The following is a 17726-nucleotide window of genomic DNA, read 5'->3' as shown; positions in this document are numbered from 1 at the left end:
ATCATTATAATGTATAATTCGTCGAGGCTGCTACATTAAACTCCAAATTAACTTTTAAATATATATATACAAATACCTTCCATAAAATTGCACATTGCTATATCTGACTACTGGTTTTATATTAAGATCACAAAACAAAATATAAATATTAATACAACTGGTTTAGCTTCGACGTTCGACCCGGGGTTTATATATTTTACAGATTCATATTATGTATTTGTACTTTACCAAATTAAATTACAACACTATCTTCATTGTATGTGGTTAACATTCCATTTTGATTTTCTAATCTATAGTTTGTTTATTGATTTCGATTCGAAAGTTCGCACATTTTACAATTTAGATCTTACGGTGTGGACCAAAATCCATATTACATATAGTGCAATGCGCTATAGTACAGGTCTATAATAGCGGCGCATTACAAAGTATCGTTTTACATTGCTTTTCTGTAATGTGCAAGTGTCTTCCATGTAGGTAACACTACTCAATAAGAAACATTCGGTGAGTCTTTTTTCGAAGACAAAGCATACTTATCTTCTTTCTAAATAATTCTTTCGCCATTCCCATACTTAGCTTTTGTCCTCCTTTCATATTTCAGACTTCACTCATAACTAGACATCGGATTTTTAGGTAAAAACCTATTTTTTCCTTAGCTCAGAATGAAAAATAAAGTCGTATATGAAGGTTCTATGACAAATTAAAGCACTATCACAAAGTTTTATTTTGCCTAAAGATGCCTAATTGAACGTTAGATCCTATTTTTGCCTATTTTGCGCAAACTAAACGTGAAAATTTTCGAAAGGTTAAACACGAGAAAACTGTTCTGTTCCCAGATGTCGCGTCACCACAGAGTGGCAAAGATGCGGAGATATTTTTAGACCAGGTCAAATGAATGATTCTTCTATCCCTACTGATTTGACATAAATTCGATTTCTTGTTCGGGCACTACACATTTCTTGTTCGGGTTATGGCAGAATTAGAGGGCTCGGAAATACCTTTCTAAGAATATTGAGCTTATTCAGGAAGTGAAGCAAAAAATCGTGGAAGTGCCCGGAAAGTGAAGGTGAAAGTTAAAAGTGTATTGGGAAAAGAACTTGGGACTCAAGAGTTTGTGCGCAGTAGCAGATATTTTGGCTGAGAAACAAACTGAATACAAATGCGAAATACCAATCGAACATGTACCCAACTTGAATTTTGCCTCCATCACGTCAGTTGATGTGAAACGTTCATTTTCTGAATACAAGCTCATCTTCACCAACAAACGGCACCGTTTCACCATTAAAAAAAAAAAAAAAAAAAAAAAAAAACTGGAAAAAGTGCTTGTTATTTACTGTTAGGCCAATACCAGCTTATGTGGTACAGAAATGTGAAGGTGTGCTTTGTACTGAAGATTTACCTACAAATATCTAGTTTTATTTCAAATTCTTAATTTAAGCAATACAAGTATTTCAATATTGAGCAGGTTAAAATGTAACATGACGTGTGTGCGTGCATTTCTGTATCTTAAAGTTTGTACTCAGATTGTAATGCATCATTCCATTCAAAAATGAGTATATTTTATAAGAACCTATTTTTTCATTTTTATTGCCTAATTTAGACACCTGAAACATACTTTTTTAGAACCTAAAAATCCGATGTTATGAGTCATGCTCTCTCTTGCTCTACTTTCTCCCACTCACCTCTACAGTGTCATAGTCTTCTTCGTTCCCACTGTCATTCCTTTCGACATTCCAGTATTTTTTATCCAATTTTCTTGAGAGTTTCCTCTCAAATTTTATAACTTCATAATTCATTATGTCGTTAATGATAGCTAGTTCCCACCAGAGCCATACGTAAACCCAGGTCTGTATTTATCCCGTAAACAGGGCCGTATGTAACATTTTAGCACTCCGGGCCATGATAATAATGCCACTCCCTGAAAATCAATAAATACCAATGTTGAAATTTGAGACATTGAAGCGCATGATCAATATTTAAGTGGAAGTGGAAGAAAGTATATACAATAAATAAAATCATACATAACTTTGAATTTCAAGTTAATGAAATTATGTTTAATTTCATTCCTCGCTAATATATTTTTCAAATCCTTCTGTGCACGATGCTCAACTTCGCTCATTGGTATAGCAACTGGAAGCGGTTGGAGAAGTAGTAGTTTTGAATGTTCCTCACTTCCCTCGCCACGGTCATCTTGATGGCTTCCACATCCGTAAACATGTTGCCCTTGAGGTGGAGTTTCAACTTCAGGACAGGAAGTAATGTGCTGGAACCCAATTTGGTAAGTACGGTGTATGGTTGATGGTAGTAGCCTTTTTGCCCGGTGAAAAACCGCCAAATAATGTTACAAATGTGTGAAAAGGCATTGTCATGGAGAATACTCCAATTGCGGAGCTGACTAATTATAGTCTGACGGGTTATTCGCTTGATGAACTCTGCAGAGAAGCTGTCATTCATTTTCTTACTTTCTGGAATAACTTCATGTTGAATGAAATCCTTGGAATCAAAAAAGAAGCAATAAAGAAACTTGGCTCATGAGTTTTACATGTGAATCTTGGTTCCATCTCCTGAGGACTACGACAGAACAGGACGTTCAAGCACTTGAAGATACAACAAAACGTGAACTCTGTGAAGAACCTTGCGGACGACCATCTCTGAACCCTGGAATATCAGCAGTATCCTCGGCATCCATCCATGAATATTTTGGGCAAAAGGAAGCTCTGCGCTCGTTTTATACTACATACTCAGAATGTGGACAGAAAAGGCAACGAGTGTCAAGCTACAAAGACTTAATGACAGTGGATAATTCACCACAATATTTCTTAAACTATTGTCACCGGATATGAAATATGGTATTTCCAGTACGATCCTTTTACCAAAAGACAGTCGTTAGTGTGGCTCGGCCCACTCTCTGCTTTTGCATTTGTATCACTTCAGTGTAATTGTTCTAGATAATGTTTCGTGTCCGTGTATTCTGTTAACAAGACACGGGTTTCTGCGGCTGATTTTCCTTTTACGCAAAACTTGGTTGCCAATGCTGAAAGAAAACAATAAAAAATAAAAAATAGTAATAAACGAAGAAAAGCACAATGTAGAGGAGTCGCTAAAAATTAACTTTCTTTGAACGAGAACGATTTACGAAACATCATCTACTAATCGAAATCATGATTATTCTTCAATAAAGTAAATTTCAATAACCTTTCTTGTTATTGTTAATTATTCCATATCGGACTCCAGAAAAAAACTCATCGAAACAACTTATTGACCGTGCAAATAGCGACTACTCTGTCATGACTCCGTTTTCTTTCATTCAGAAATAGGAAAGAAAGAGAAGAAAGTAGAAGGGTAAAAGAAGGAGGTAGGAAAAGAAGAAAGAAAAGAAATAGGGTATTTTAATGAGAAACAGATTACTGGATAATTCCGGAAATATAGTAAGAGGTCGGGAAAGTCGTTGAAAGATGAATCATTCTAAATGTTATTAATGACTACTCAATTTTGGAATGCTTCGGAATAGACACATGTTCCCTCATACCACCCAGACCTAGCTCCAGGCACCACGATCATGGGGTTGCCCAGACCTAGACCTGGAAATGAGAAAAGTGAAATTTAATTCTTTGTACTGTTATTCCAACCGGTGATTGATAACCATCCAGCATCTGAACTCTGTTCTCTAGGATCGACCACACATATGAATTAGCCAAGAGAAAAAAAAATCAAACTTATAAACTCAATATAAATTTACGTATCGTATCAATAAGAATTTCAACTTCCTGGAAGAAAGATGTCGTATTTAGGCTCATCCTGCTATTTTTGCTTCACTCCTCGAGCCGATTTAAACCGTTAGTGACGGTCCTTCATGACCTAAGTTATTTACCTTAACACATATGTTAAAACATGACACATATATTATAGATGTTAATACAACAGATGATATCACTAAAATTACTTATATTAAATCTATCATGCATTCACTCGCTCACTCACTCAGGACAGTGTATATATGTTTAAAGGAAACCAACTAACTACAAAGGTACAAGTAGTTTATTACATTCATAGTGGAAAAAAAAGGACAAAACAAATAATTATAAGAAAATATTAAAAGCACAAGTTCTTGGTTATATATTAATAGAGTACATGAAGTTATACTTTAGTAAATCTTTATATATTCAATCATATTGACAAATGGAAAGGAAAAAAATTATTTACATGTATCATATCTTAGGCATGCTAAAGCAAATTATGATTTGCGACATACGCAAAGAAGACACTTATTTCACAAAAAAAAAAAAAAAAAAAAAAATGGACAAAGAGGAAAGAAAAGAAAAAAAAACTTTTAAGTGTATCAGAACTTATATGAGTCTGTACCTCACATTGGGTAATAAAATATTAATGATTTTGAGCGTTCAAATCACAAATCACGCACTACTCGTAGTGTCCAGAACATTTCGCTCCATTTAACTTCGTTCGTGTTTATATATATCTCTCTCTCTATATATATATCTATTGGTTTACAAAACCATTCGTCGTCTATACTTGGTTTATAACTTTTAACAGTTTATATCTGCAATCGTACACTGCGACGATTTATACCCATCCAGGGATTTCGAAAAATCACTATCGCTAGAGGATGTTTCTCCTCTTAGACGGTCCATTTCCAAACTTATTAATTGAATAGTTTTAAGTTATTTATGCAACACTGGGACACGTCATGAGGCATTTCCTTAGGATCACTTTCGTATATATTTATACATGGTTCGGATTTAAAATGATCTTCCACAGGTGTACGGAGTATGAAGGTTTAAATTGAGGATAAAAAAAAACTGGTCAAGTCACAGGATACATATGAAGGTGAGAAGGATTCAAGGTGCACTTTCCACAATGGTTTTTGGTTAGTAGTTCAGGGATAATATTCGTTATGATGTGAGTTACGTTTAGACCTGCCGTTACTTTCCAATACATGCTATTACATAATTACAAAGGTTATCATTTACATTGATTCAGAAGAAAAGGAAAATTACTTAAGTGCACGGCGGTATTCTTGACAAAATCTACATTCTTATATTCGTCGGAGGACTCACTGGTAAACTATAGCAACCAACACACGTTTAGGGGGACAGACACGAGCGCTCTTACATATATTCGTATAATACTTTTAATATCATACTTTTACTATAAAATCATATTCGTATACTAAGTACATATACATTTCAACGTATTCATTTCTCTCTATATATATATATATTTATATTCAATAAATGCACACACATTTAAATTAATCACCCCAATAATAAAATTTTTTACAAGGTTGCAAACATTGTCCAAAAACAAATGACTTCCGACATTACATATGAAAAAGAAAATCGCTTTTCTACCTGATACCGCGCATCTATAAATTTTTCACTTTTATATAATCAATTCGTGTTTAAATCATGAAGAAAAAAAACTTTGTGAGGCAGGCACGTAACACAGAGCATTTCTAAAGATATAACTAGATAAACCAAAGTACAATTTTTGGGCCCAAGTTAACTACAAAGTAATCGAAAACCAACACAGAAAAGAAAGTGACCAATGGATAAAAAAAAACTTAAAGGGACGACGGTGAAAGAACGCAATCGAAGTGTCGTCAAATATGAAGTCGTTATTCATTTCGGCGATAGGTCAAAATGTGATGGAGGACCCAATCATTATCTACTCCATTCATGAATCGTGTCTTGCAACGTCTCAGCTGGTAATTTCAGATCAGAGTTGTACGTTAAATAAATCGTAAGCAACAAGTTCAAAATCTTGGGGGGGGGGGAAGGTTGAAAAATTTAAAAAAAAATCTCGAAGTAAGAAGGAAGAGACAAGAGAGAGAAAGCGGCGCCAACGAAAGGAGAAAGATTAAAGTACTACTCACTACACAGAAGAGTGATCGAATTTAAATATATAACAACTCATAGCCAAAATATTCACATATGCCGAAAGAGGGTGGTTTACTTAAATACGTAGACTCAAGGGGCGCCCTGCTGCCAAGGATGCAAGTTCTGTGTCCATCAGATCCCAATCCCACAAGAATTTGCTTGTAAGATTGAAATCCGATCCCCGTATCCGGCCCAGACCAGCAGGATAAAAGGAGAGGGGGAAGGGACCAGGTAACTGCGTCCCCAATTTTGAAATCTCTAAGTAAAAAAAAATATACTCGACCCCTCAGAAGAACTAAGAAGGTTCTAGGACAGTAATGAAACTAGAGTAAAAGTATTAGCTAAGATATCCCTAACTAATGATTTGCCAAAATAAAAAAAAAATTAAATAAACTGGATTTTGGATCGGTGATTTCTATTGCCAAACTTCACCGATAGCTCCCCTTCGCAGAATGCGCTAAATTCTGAAGCATCGATTAATTTCCATCACTATCTAGATTAAAAACTAATAAAAGAAAACGAAAATATTCAACGGGGAGGTGTCGATGCCCGGGTACGGTATAATAAATTTCAATAATTAATTGTTTTGCTTCTGTACCCCTGTCCGAACCGTCGCCTCCATGAACATTATAAGCTAGCATGAGTAGGTAACGTGAAGAAAAAAAAATATCACGGAGTGGTACATTCTATTTTTAAAACCGACCAGAAGATATGATTCACTACAGCCCTGTTGTATAACTACTATTGTCCTTTCATAATTTATCATTCAATATGTCTAGTCTGCGATTATATGATGCTACCCATTCTATCAGATGGTATTACTATGGTTGATTATTATTATAACACATTAAACTACAAAGTATTACCATAGTCCGACTATATATCGCCCTCCGGTCCGCGTGATATCATGGTGCAGGGGTCAGAACTTGAGATGTTTGTAGCTACACGTATCTATTCAATATCTATATATCAACACGCGGCGAAATATTCACTGGGCTACTATATATATTTAACTATATGGGTGTCCTATATTCTATATTCATTTATTACAATATTCATATACTTTATATTTATATTCACATTAATATTCATATTATATTCATATCATCATTCTTTTCATTTGCTACGACGCTATATTTTACAAACACCCTGTTTCCTCTATTTACGCCCAGCCTATATACACATTTCATCATAACACTTTAAACTCTATAATCACTACAAACATTTCCCATTCCGATCACCGCACGACAACCTCACTCGAACTCAAGACTCTTTCACCACACACACAATACTACGTAATACCTGGTAGCTTTATTAAGAACGAAAGAAAAAAAAATCCTACGTATGTTCACTGAAAATAGAATTATCTGCGATAATGTTTAATGTTTATGAAATTCTGCAGCAACAATGAACTTCTGCAGCCACGAAGAAAAAATGAACATGTAATATAATTTCAAAGCGAAGAACTAGCATCATATCGCCCGACTTCTGTTAAAAATTTACGTATTGTTTATTTATTTAAATATTTAGATTTCTAGACTAGGCAGAATGTTGAAATTTTCAGAATATATTAATTTTGGGTCACTTGACCTAACTGTACATTCATATGGGCTGTGAATTATACCTTCTAGGTTTTATTTCGGAAAGAAAGGTCAATTTCATGAAAACTAAATCACTAAGCATCTCGACAGAAGAATGGCGGTTAGTACTGACTTTTGACACTAGGGCTAGCGACGATATAATCAACCCTTGAACAACTGAATGTGACCTTGTACACGGAATTATTATACTATATTACGTTCACTTTTAAATATTGTGTATGAGTTCACTTAATGACGGAATAATAAAAAATTTATCGTATAGTAAATACTACACTGTCCATATTTAATTATATCACACACTCTTTCATTACTTAACTACCACAATTACTACTACTAGAAAATGTTTACTACATTACGAACACATACATGCCACATTCATACTACACACTACATTAATACATGTTATACTAATAAATATACACAGAAAACATTCATATTTTACCATGTTAAATCGGCTCTATGAAAAGTAACGAAAGGAAAGAAATGAACAGGGCCAACTGGCCCTTATATTTACTAAATCACATTCTTTACTTAACCTGTTTAATCAATGCCCTGAGGGGACATATCGGAGTATTAGCTAACAATAGGACCCCTGCCCTGAAGGGGCAGGAACCCGGAAACAAACTAAATGTTCAACTCATCCCGCTGGAAGCCGTACTCCCAATTTGGGAGTCAGATAGGAGCCCTTACTGTAAATTTACACGTGCATTATTCTACCTATCTTAACTACAAAGAAATTAAATACCGCCATGTTACTAATGAATAAATACAAAAAGAAATCACATCCACTATATACACGAACACAAACGGTAGTGGGGCAGGTCTTACGTAACTAGAAAAGGAATGATTTTGAGGATAAAGTATTTTAAGGGGAAAACACCACTTTCCGAAACTATTTGTGGATCCCTAAGAATAACTCGCGAACTGATGCACTTCACAAACCTGTCCACTATTAACTATAGCTGCTCAACATGGCGTTACTAAATTATGCTTCCTAATTTTGCTTTTTAGTCCAGTTTTTTACTCTGAAATTTAGTAGTTTATGGCTCCCAAGACTTCCAGTGATTTTTAGATGTTAATAATGTCACAATATTACCTTTATTTGTAGTTTCTCTCACCCCTTTCGACTTTTTAAGCTAGACGATCAAAATCCAGTGTCTTCAGTAACACTTCCCGGCGTGGAATGGAATAATTGCGCCCTAATATCATAGCGTGGGTTTATCAGCCAATCAAAACTAAGCATTTTGGCGGTGGGGCTTTAAAACGAATAAAATTTGGTAAAATCTGGATCAAACTAGATTTTAGAAGGACCTAGGTATCTAAAAGAGAGGTGAAGGGTGGTCCTGAAAATTCTGTCGAATTTTAGATTGGTTATTTGATCTGGAAAGTTCCGTCCAATAGTGGACCTATGTTTTCAGATAGCACTGACACCGTAAGAATTGTAATAATCCATTTACACATCCATATACAAGAATTATAACTAATTTAATATATAAATAAAGATATTGATTCCCAAAACTATAATTCCTAATAAATTTTTTACAGTTTTCCATGTTAATTTGAAATAGAGTAACAAATAAAATTACGAATTATATGAACAGCCAGAAATTTTTTGTTAAACGTCAAGTACAGTCGGTGCAAAAAATTTCGGGCACCCTCCTATTAAGAACATAATATCATTTGACTGTAATGGCATATTACAGTTCCCCGGCGTTGTTAAAAAAAATTTTGTTTGAATAACAAAATTTTGTTGAATAGAATTAACATGTATTAATACTAATAAACTAACTACTCACTCATACTCTCATACACTCAAATGAGACAGTGTAACATTCACTTTGGGTATTGAGATAGAAGTTCCCGTTTTTTGTCCTCAGTACAGTTGAAAAGCTTAAGATTCTGGAAATTGTGAGTTCACCTTTTAGGTAGCAGGAAAACACGAGGTAACCAGTTAGCAATGTTCCCATCAAAAGTGGGAAAATGTTCAATATCCCGGAGGGAAACTTTAGAGTTCATACTAACATAAGTAGGGGAATTGTTAGTGGGAATTAACATATTATCCTGCACAATCGGAGTCGTCACCGGATTTACCACCGACGACGTCGTAGCGGTGTTATAATTACCCATGTAAGTGAAAGGGATTCTATTGGTCGTATTGAATATGTTGGGCTCCATCCCCGGACCAATCGCACCCGTGAACAACGACTCAGAATGGTACCCATCTCCTCTTCCCGGCAACACGCTATGTGATTGTATACCTCCATGTAAGGAGGGAGCACTCACGCTAGTGACCGTAGTCGTCACAACACTCGACTGATTCGGCACACTATTGGAATTGAACCACGACTTTGGTTCTGACCGATGCATGGGGTAGTGCGTCGCAATATCCCGTGCATCAACTGACGTTAAATTTTCTTTTCCTGCGCCACGGGTAGTTGTTATAGCGGGTAATATTTCTGAGGAATCGCTACCGGGGAAAGGATAGGTTACCTCTGATTTTTCGCGACTAGATTTCGTCATTTCTTTTTGAATATTTACTATCTCGTTTTGAATTTTCGAAATTTTCTGGTCAGTTACTTCCAGTTTGGTTTCCAATGATAAGTCTGACAAGGTTGACTTTAAACTATCAATTTCGGCCTGCTGTGTTTCTAATTTATTGTTGATTTTATACAATTTGGTATCCATTTGTTCAATTTCAGAATTTACATGATCTAATTTACCCTCAGTCTCCTGCTGAAATTGCTTTAGGGACTGCCGAGCCTCGCATCTGACCAAATCAATTTCAGTAGACGTTTGCTCCCTCAATGTGGTTATTGAGGAAGCAAAGTCCGAACATATGTTGTCAATTTTCTGGGTTAATGCCTCGAATCGAGATTCGGTTTCTCGTTTCGAGGTGTCAAATTTTTCATTTATTTCACGTCTTATCTCCCGGCTATTTTCATTCATTTCGCGTCTCATTTCCAGGCTATTCTCATTCATTTTTTTGTAGCATTTGTTGCAATGAAAGGAGGAGAGCGTCATTATTAGATGACCCAGTCTTCCTTTGCTTTTCTTTGGGTTTATCACCAATTGGATCCCCATCTCTTTCATCATCATCGAGGTCAGATATCTCCACTGGAGATATTTGGCCTCGGTTCTTCGGGGTACTATACCCTCGCTCACCGTCCGAATCGGGATGTTCAGTTTCTCTCTCAGAGGATAAACTCATGGGTTCACGCGACTGGTGGAGCTTCCCCTCACATTCTTTGCAGTATTTAACTATCTCACCAGCCCGGACCTTTTCTGCATTTTCAGCAGTATCCTCTAAATTAATACAACTGAAATGAATCCATTTCAGCCCACATTCGTGACACCTCACTAGCCTACGAGAGACGCGAGCTCTTTTCTCACTACTTTCTAAAGTACATTGTGTACATGAGACTTCCGCGTTCTCATGTGACACTACTTCCCTATTGGTTGCCATAGTTTCCATATAAAAAGACACAATATAAACACATGCAATTATATACTTATAGACTAACAATACTTATTAATCAGGTACTATTCATAAATTAAGGACTCCCATCTAATTCCCTCCTTGGGTCAACTTCCAGCATTTTCAAATTTTAGAAGTCACTTTAGCAAATTCCTTCATTTCCCCTTTTCTACAGAGAGAGACAAAGATAGCAGAATAGCCAATGACTATGATTATTTAATCTCACTGTAACTTTTTAATTATGCACCTTTTGTGGCCAAGTCAATATGTGCTCGATCCTAAACAGTGTTTAATAAATAATTTCAGATCCGTTACCAGGGAAAACAATTGTTTCCATGGTAACTGTCCTGTGTCAACGGTGCCAAAATTGAAAGAAAACAATAAAAAATAAAAAATAGTAATAAACGAAGAAAAGCACAATGTAGAGGAGTCGCTAAAAATTAACTTTCTTTGAACGAGAACGATTTACGAAACATCATCTACTAATCGAAATCATGATTATTCTTCAATAAAGTAAATTTCAATAACCTTTCTTGTTATTGTTAATTATTCCATATCGGACTCCCGAAGAAAACTCATCGAAACAACTTATTGACCGTGCAAATAGCGACTACTCTGTCATGACTCCGTTTTCTTTCATTCAGAAATAGGAAAGAAAGAGAAGAAAGTAGAAGGGTAAAAGAAGGAGGTAGGAAAAGAAGAAAGAAAAGAAATAGGGTATTTTAATGAGAAACAGATTACTGGATAATTCCGGAAATATAGTAAGAGGTCGGGAAAGTCGTTGAAAGATGAATCATTCTAAATGTTATTAATGACTACTCAATTTTGGAATGCTTCGGAATAGACACATGTTCCCTCATACCACCCAGACCTAGCTCCAGGCACCACGATCATGGGGTTGCCCAGACCTAGACCTGGAAATGAGAAAAGTGAAATTTAATTCTTTGTACTGTTATTCCAACCGGTGATTGATAACCATCCAGCATCTGAACTCTGTTCTCTAGGATCGACCACACATATGAATTAGCCAAGAGAAAAAAAATCAAACTTATAAACTCAATATAAATTTACGTATCGTATCAATAAGAATTTCAACTTCCTGGAAGAAAGATGTCGTATTTAGGCTCATCCTGCTATTTTTGCTTCACTCCTCGAGCCGATTTAAACCGTTAGTGACGGTCCTTCATGACCTAAGTTATTTACCTTAACACATATGTTAAAACATGACACATATATTATAGATGTTAATACAACAGATGATATCACTAAAATTACTTATATTAAATCTATCATGCATTCACTCGCTCACTCACTCAGGACAGTGTATATATGTTTAAAGGAAACCAACCAACTACAAAGGTACAAGTAATTTATTACATTCATAGTGGAAAAAAAAGGACAAAACAAATAATTATAAGAAAATATTAAAAGCACAAGTTCTTGGTTATATATTAATAGAGTACATGAAGTTATACTTTAGTAAATCTTTATATATTCAATCATATTGACAAATGGAAAGGAAAAAAATTATTTACATGTATCATATCTTAGGCATGCTAAAGCAAATTATGATTTGCGACATACGCAAAGAAGACACTTATTTCACAAAAAAAAAATGGACAAAGAGGAAAGAAAAGAAAAAAAAACTTTTAAGTGTATCAGAACTTATATGAGTCTGTACCTCACATTGGGTAATAAAATATTAATGATTTTGAGCGTTCAAATCACAAATCACGCACTACTCGTAGTGTCCAGAACATTTCGCTCCATTTAACTTCGTTCGTGTTTATATATCTCTCTCTCTATATATATATCTATTGGTTTACAAAACTATTCGTCGTCTATACTTGCTTTTTAACTTTTAACAGTTTATATCTGCAATCGCACACTGCGACGCTTTATACCCATCCAGGGATTTCGAAAAATCACTATCGCTAGAGGATGTTTCTCCTCTTAGACGGTCCATTTCCAAACTTATTAATTGAATAGTTTTAAGTTATTTATGCAACACTGGGACACGTCATGAGGCATTTCCTTAGGATCACTTTCGTATATATTTATACATGGTTCGGATTTAAAATGATCTTCCACAGGTGTACGGAGTATGAAGGTTTAAATTGAGGATAAAAAAAAACTGGTCAAGTCACAGGATACATATGAAGGTGAGAAGGATTCAAGGTGCACTTTCCACAATGGTTTTTGGTTAGTAGTTCAGGGATAATATTCGTTATGATGTGAGTTACGTTTAGACCTGCCGTTACTTTCCAATACATGCCATTACATAATTACAAAGGTTATCATTTACATTAATTCAGAAGAAAAGGAAAATTACTTAAGTGCACGGCGGTATTCTTGACAAAATCTACATTCTTATATTCGTCGGAGGACTCACTGGTAAACTATAGCAACCAACACACGTTTAGGGGGACAGACACGAGCGCTCTTACATATATTCGTATAATACTTTTAATATCATACTTTTACTATAAAATCATATTCGTATACTAAGTACATATACATTTCGACGTATTCATTTCTCTCTCTATATATATATATATTTATATTCAATAAATGCACACACATTTAAATTAATCACCCCAATAATAAAATTTTTTACAAGGTTGCAAACATTGTCCAAAAACAAATGACTTCCGACATTACATATGAAAAAGAAAATCGCTTTTCTACCTGATACCGCGCATCTATAAATTTTTCACTTTTATATAATCAATTCGTGTTTAAATCATGAAGAAAAAAAACTTTGTGAGGCAGGCACGTAACACAGAGCATTTCTAAAGATATAACTAGATAAACCAAAGTACAATTTTTGGGCCCAAGTTAACTACAAAGTAATCGAAAACCAACACAGAAAAGAAAGTGACCAATGGATAAAAAAAAAACTTAAAGGGACGACGGTGAAAGAACGCAATCGAAGTGTCGTCAAATATGAAGTCGTTATTCATTTCGGCGATAGGTCAAAATGTGATGGAGGACCCAATCATTATCTACTCCATTCATGAATCGTGTCTTGCAACGTCTCAGCTGGTAATTTCAGATCAGAGTTGTACGTTAAATAAATCGTAAGCAACAAGTTCAAAATCTTGGGGGGGGGGGGAAGGTTGAAAAATTTAAAAAAAAATCTCGAAGTAAGAAGGAAGAGACAAGAGAGAGAAAGCGGCGCCAACGAAAGGAGAAAGATTAAAGTACTACTCACTACACAGAAGAGTGATCGAATTTAAATATATAACAACTCATAGCCAAAATATTCACATATGCCGAAAGAGGGTGGTTTACTTAAATACGTAGACTCAAGGGGCGCCCTGCTGCCAAGGATGCAAGTTCTGTGTCCATCAGATCCCAATCCCACAAGAATTTGCTTGTAAGATTGAAATCCGATCCCCGTATCCGGCCCAGACCAGCAGGATAAAAGGAGAGGGGGAAGGGACCAGGTAACTGCGTCCCCAATTTTGAAATCTCTAAGTAAAAAAAAATATACTCGACCCCTCAGAAGAACTAAGAAGGTTCTAGGACAGTAATGAAACTAGAGTAAAAGTATTAGCTAAGATATCCCTAACTAATGATTTGCCAAAATAAAAAAAATTAAATAAACTGGATTTTGGATCGGTGATTTCTATTGCCAAACTTCACCGATAGCTCCCCTTCGCAGAATGCGCTAAATTCTGAGGCATCGATTAATTTCCATCACTATCTAGTTTAAAAACTAATTATAGAAAACGAAAATATTCAACGGGAAGGTGTCGATGCCCGGGTACGGTATAATAAATTTCAATAATTAATTGTTTTGCTTCTGTACCCCTGTCCGAACCGTCGCCTCCATGAACATTATAAGCTAGCATGAGTAGGTAACGTGAAGAAAAAAAACTCACGGAGTGGTACATTCTGTTTTTAAAACCGACCAGAAGATATGATTCACTACAGCCCTGTTGTATAACTACTATTGTCCTTTCATAATTTATCATTCAATATGTCTAGTCTGCGATTATATGATGCTACCCATTCTATCAGATGGTATTACTATGGTTGATTATTATTATAACACATTAAACTACAAAGTATTACCATAGTCCGACTATATATCGCCCTCCGGTCCGCGTGATATCATGGTGCAGGGGTCAGAACTTGAGATGTTTGTAGCTACACGTATCTATTCAATATCTATATATCAACACGCGGCGAAATATTCACTGGGCTACTATATATATTTAACTATACGGGTGTCCTATATTCTATATTCATTTATTACAATATTCATATACTTTATATTCATATTCACATTAATATTCATATTATATTCATATCATCATTCTTTTCATTTGCTACGACGCTATATTTTACAAACACCCTGTTTCCTCTATTTACGCCCAGCCTATATACACATTTCATCATAACACTTTAAACTCTATAATCACTACAAACATTTCCCATTCCGATCACCGCACGACAACCTCACTCGAACTCAAGACTCTTTCACCACACACACAATACTACGTAATACCTGGTAGCTTTATTAAGAACGAAAGAAAAAAAATCCTACGTATGTTCACTGAAAATAGAATTATCTGCGATAATGTTTAATGTTTATGAAATTCTGCAGCAACAATGAACTTCTGCAGCCACGAAGAAAAAATGAACATGTAATATAATTTCAAAGCGAAGAACTAGCATCATATCGCCCGACTTCTGTTAAAAATTTACGTATTGTTTATTTATTTAAATATTTAGATTTCTAGACTAGGCAGAATGTTGAAATTTTCAGAATATATTAATTTTGGGTCACTTGACCTAACTGTACATTCATATGGGCTGTGAATTATACCTTCTAGGTTTTATTTCGGAAAGAAAGGTCAATTTCATGAAAACTAAATCACTAAGCATCTCGACAGAAGAATGGCGGTTAGTACTGACTTTTGACACTAGGGCTAGCGACGATATAATCAACCCTTGAACAACTGAATGTGACCTTGTACACGGAATTATTATACTATATTACGTTCACTTTTAAATATTGTGTATGAGTTCACTTAATGACGGAATAATAAAAAATTTATCGTATAGTAAATACTACACTGTCCATATTTAATTATATCACACACTCTTTCATCACTTAACTACCACAATTACTACTACTAGAAAATGTTTACTACATTACGAACACATACATGCCACATTCATACTACACACTACATTAATACATGTTATACTAATAAATATACACAGAAAACATTCATATTTTACCATGTTAAATCGGCTCTATGAAAAGTAACGAAAGGAAAGAAATGAACAGGGCCAACTGGCCCTTATATTTACTAAATCACATTCTTTACTTAACCTGTTTAATCAATGCCCTGAGGGGACATATCGGAGTATTAGCTAACAATAGGACCCCTGCCCTGAAGGGGCAGGAACCCGGAAACAAACTAAATGTTCAACTCATCCCGCTGGAAGCCGTACTCCCAATTTGGGAGTCAGATAGGAGCCCTTACTGTAAATTTACACGTGCATTATTCTACCTATCTTAACTACAAAGAAATTAAATACCGCCATGTTACTAATGAATAAATACAAAAAGAAATCACATCCACTATATACACGAACACAAACGGTAGTGGGGCAGGTCTTACGTAACTAGAAAAGGAATGATTTTGAGGATAAATATTTTAAGGGGAAAACACCACTTTCTGAAACTATTTGTGGATCCCTAAGAATAACTCGCGAACTGATGCACTTCACAAACCTGTCCACTATTAACTATAGCTGCTCAACATGGCGTTACTAAATTATGCTTCCTAATTTTGCTTTTTAGTCCAGTTTTTTACTCTGAAATTTAGTAGTTTATGGCTCCCAAGACTTCCAGTGATTTTTAGATGTTAATAACGTCACAATATTACCTTTATTTGTAGTTTCTCTCACTCCTTTCGACTTTTTAAGCTAGACGATCAAAATCCAGTGTCTTCAGTAACACTTCCCGGCGTGGAATGGAATAATTGCGCCCTAATATCATAGCGTGGGTTTATCAGCCAATCAAAACTAAACATTTTGGCGGTGGGGCTTTAAAACGAATAAAATTTGGTAAAATCTGGATCAAACTAGATTTTAGAAGGACCTAGGTATCTAAAAGAGAGGTGAAGGGTGGTCCTGAAAATTCTGTCGAATTTTAGATTGGTTATTTGATCTGGAAAGTTCCGTCCAATAGTGGACCTATGTTTTCAGATAGCACTGACACCGTAAGAATTGTAATAATCCATTTACACATCCATATACAAGAATTATAACTAATTTAATATATAAATAAAGATATTGATTCCCAAAACTATAATTCCTAATAAATTTTTTACAGTTTTCCATGTTAATTTGAAATAGAGTAACAAATAAAATTACGAATTATATGAACAGCCAGAAATTTTTTGTTAAACGTCAAGTACAGTCGGTGCAAAAAATTTCGGGCACCCTCCTATTAACCCTCGGATGCATGTGTGGGGTCATTTTGACCCCAACATGCTTTTATTTCCTAGTATTACAAGGAAATCTCACTGAAAAATCCTGATGTTCTGTGACATCTAAGCAGGATGCTTCAACTACAAAAGAATGTAAACACATTTGTTTTGCAAGTTATTATTATTTATTTTTTTTACCATTTTTTATCATTACCCATCTATTACATATGTGGGGTCAATTTGACCCCAGTTTCAAAATAGTTTAGAAACGTTCAAAATAAAAAGTTTGGCCTGGATATAA

Source organism: Thermobia domestica, chromosome 1 (genome assembly GCF_964235325.1).
Source record: "Thermobia domestica chromosome 1, izTheDome1.hap1.1, whole genome shotgun sequence".
NCBI classification, from domain to species: Eukaryota; Metazoa; Arthropoda; class Insecta; order Zygentoma; family Lepismatidae; genus Thermobia; species Thermobia domestica.
This window is presented reverse-complemented; position numbering follows the sequence as displayed.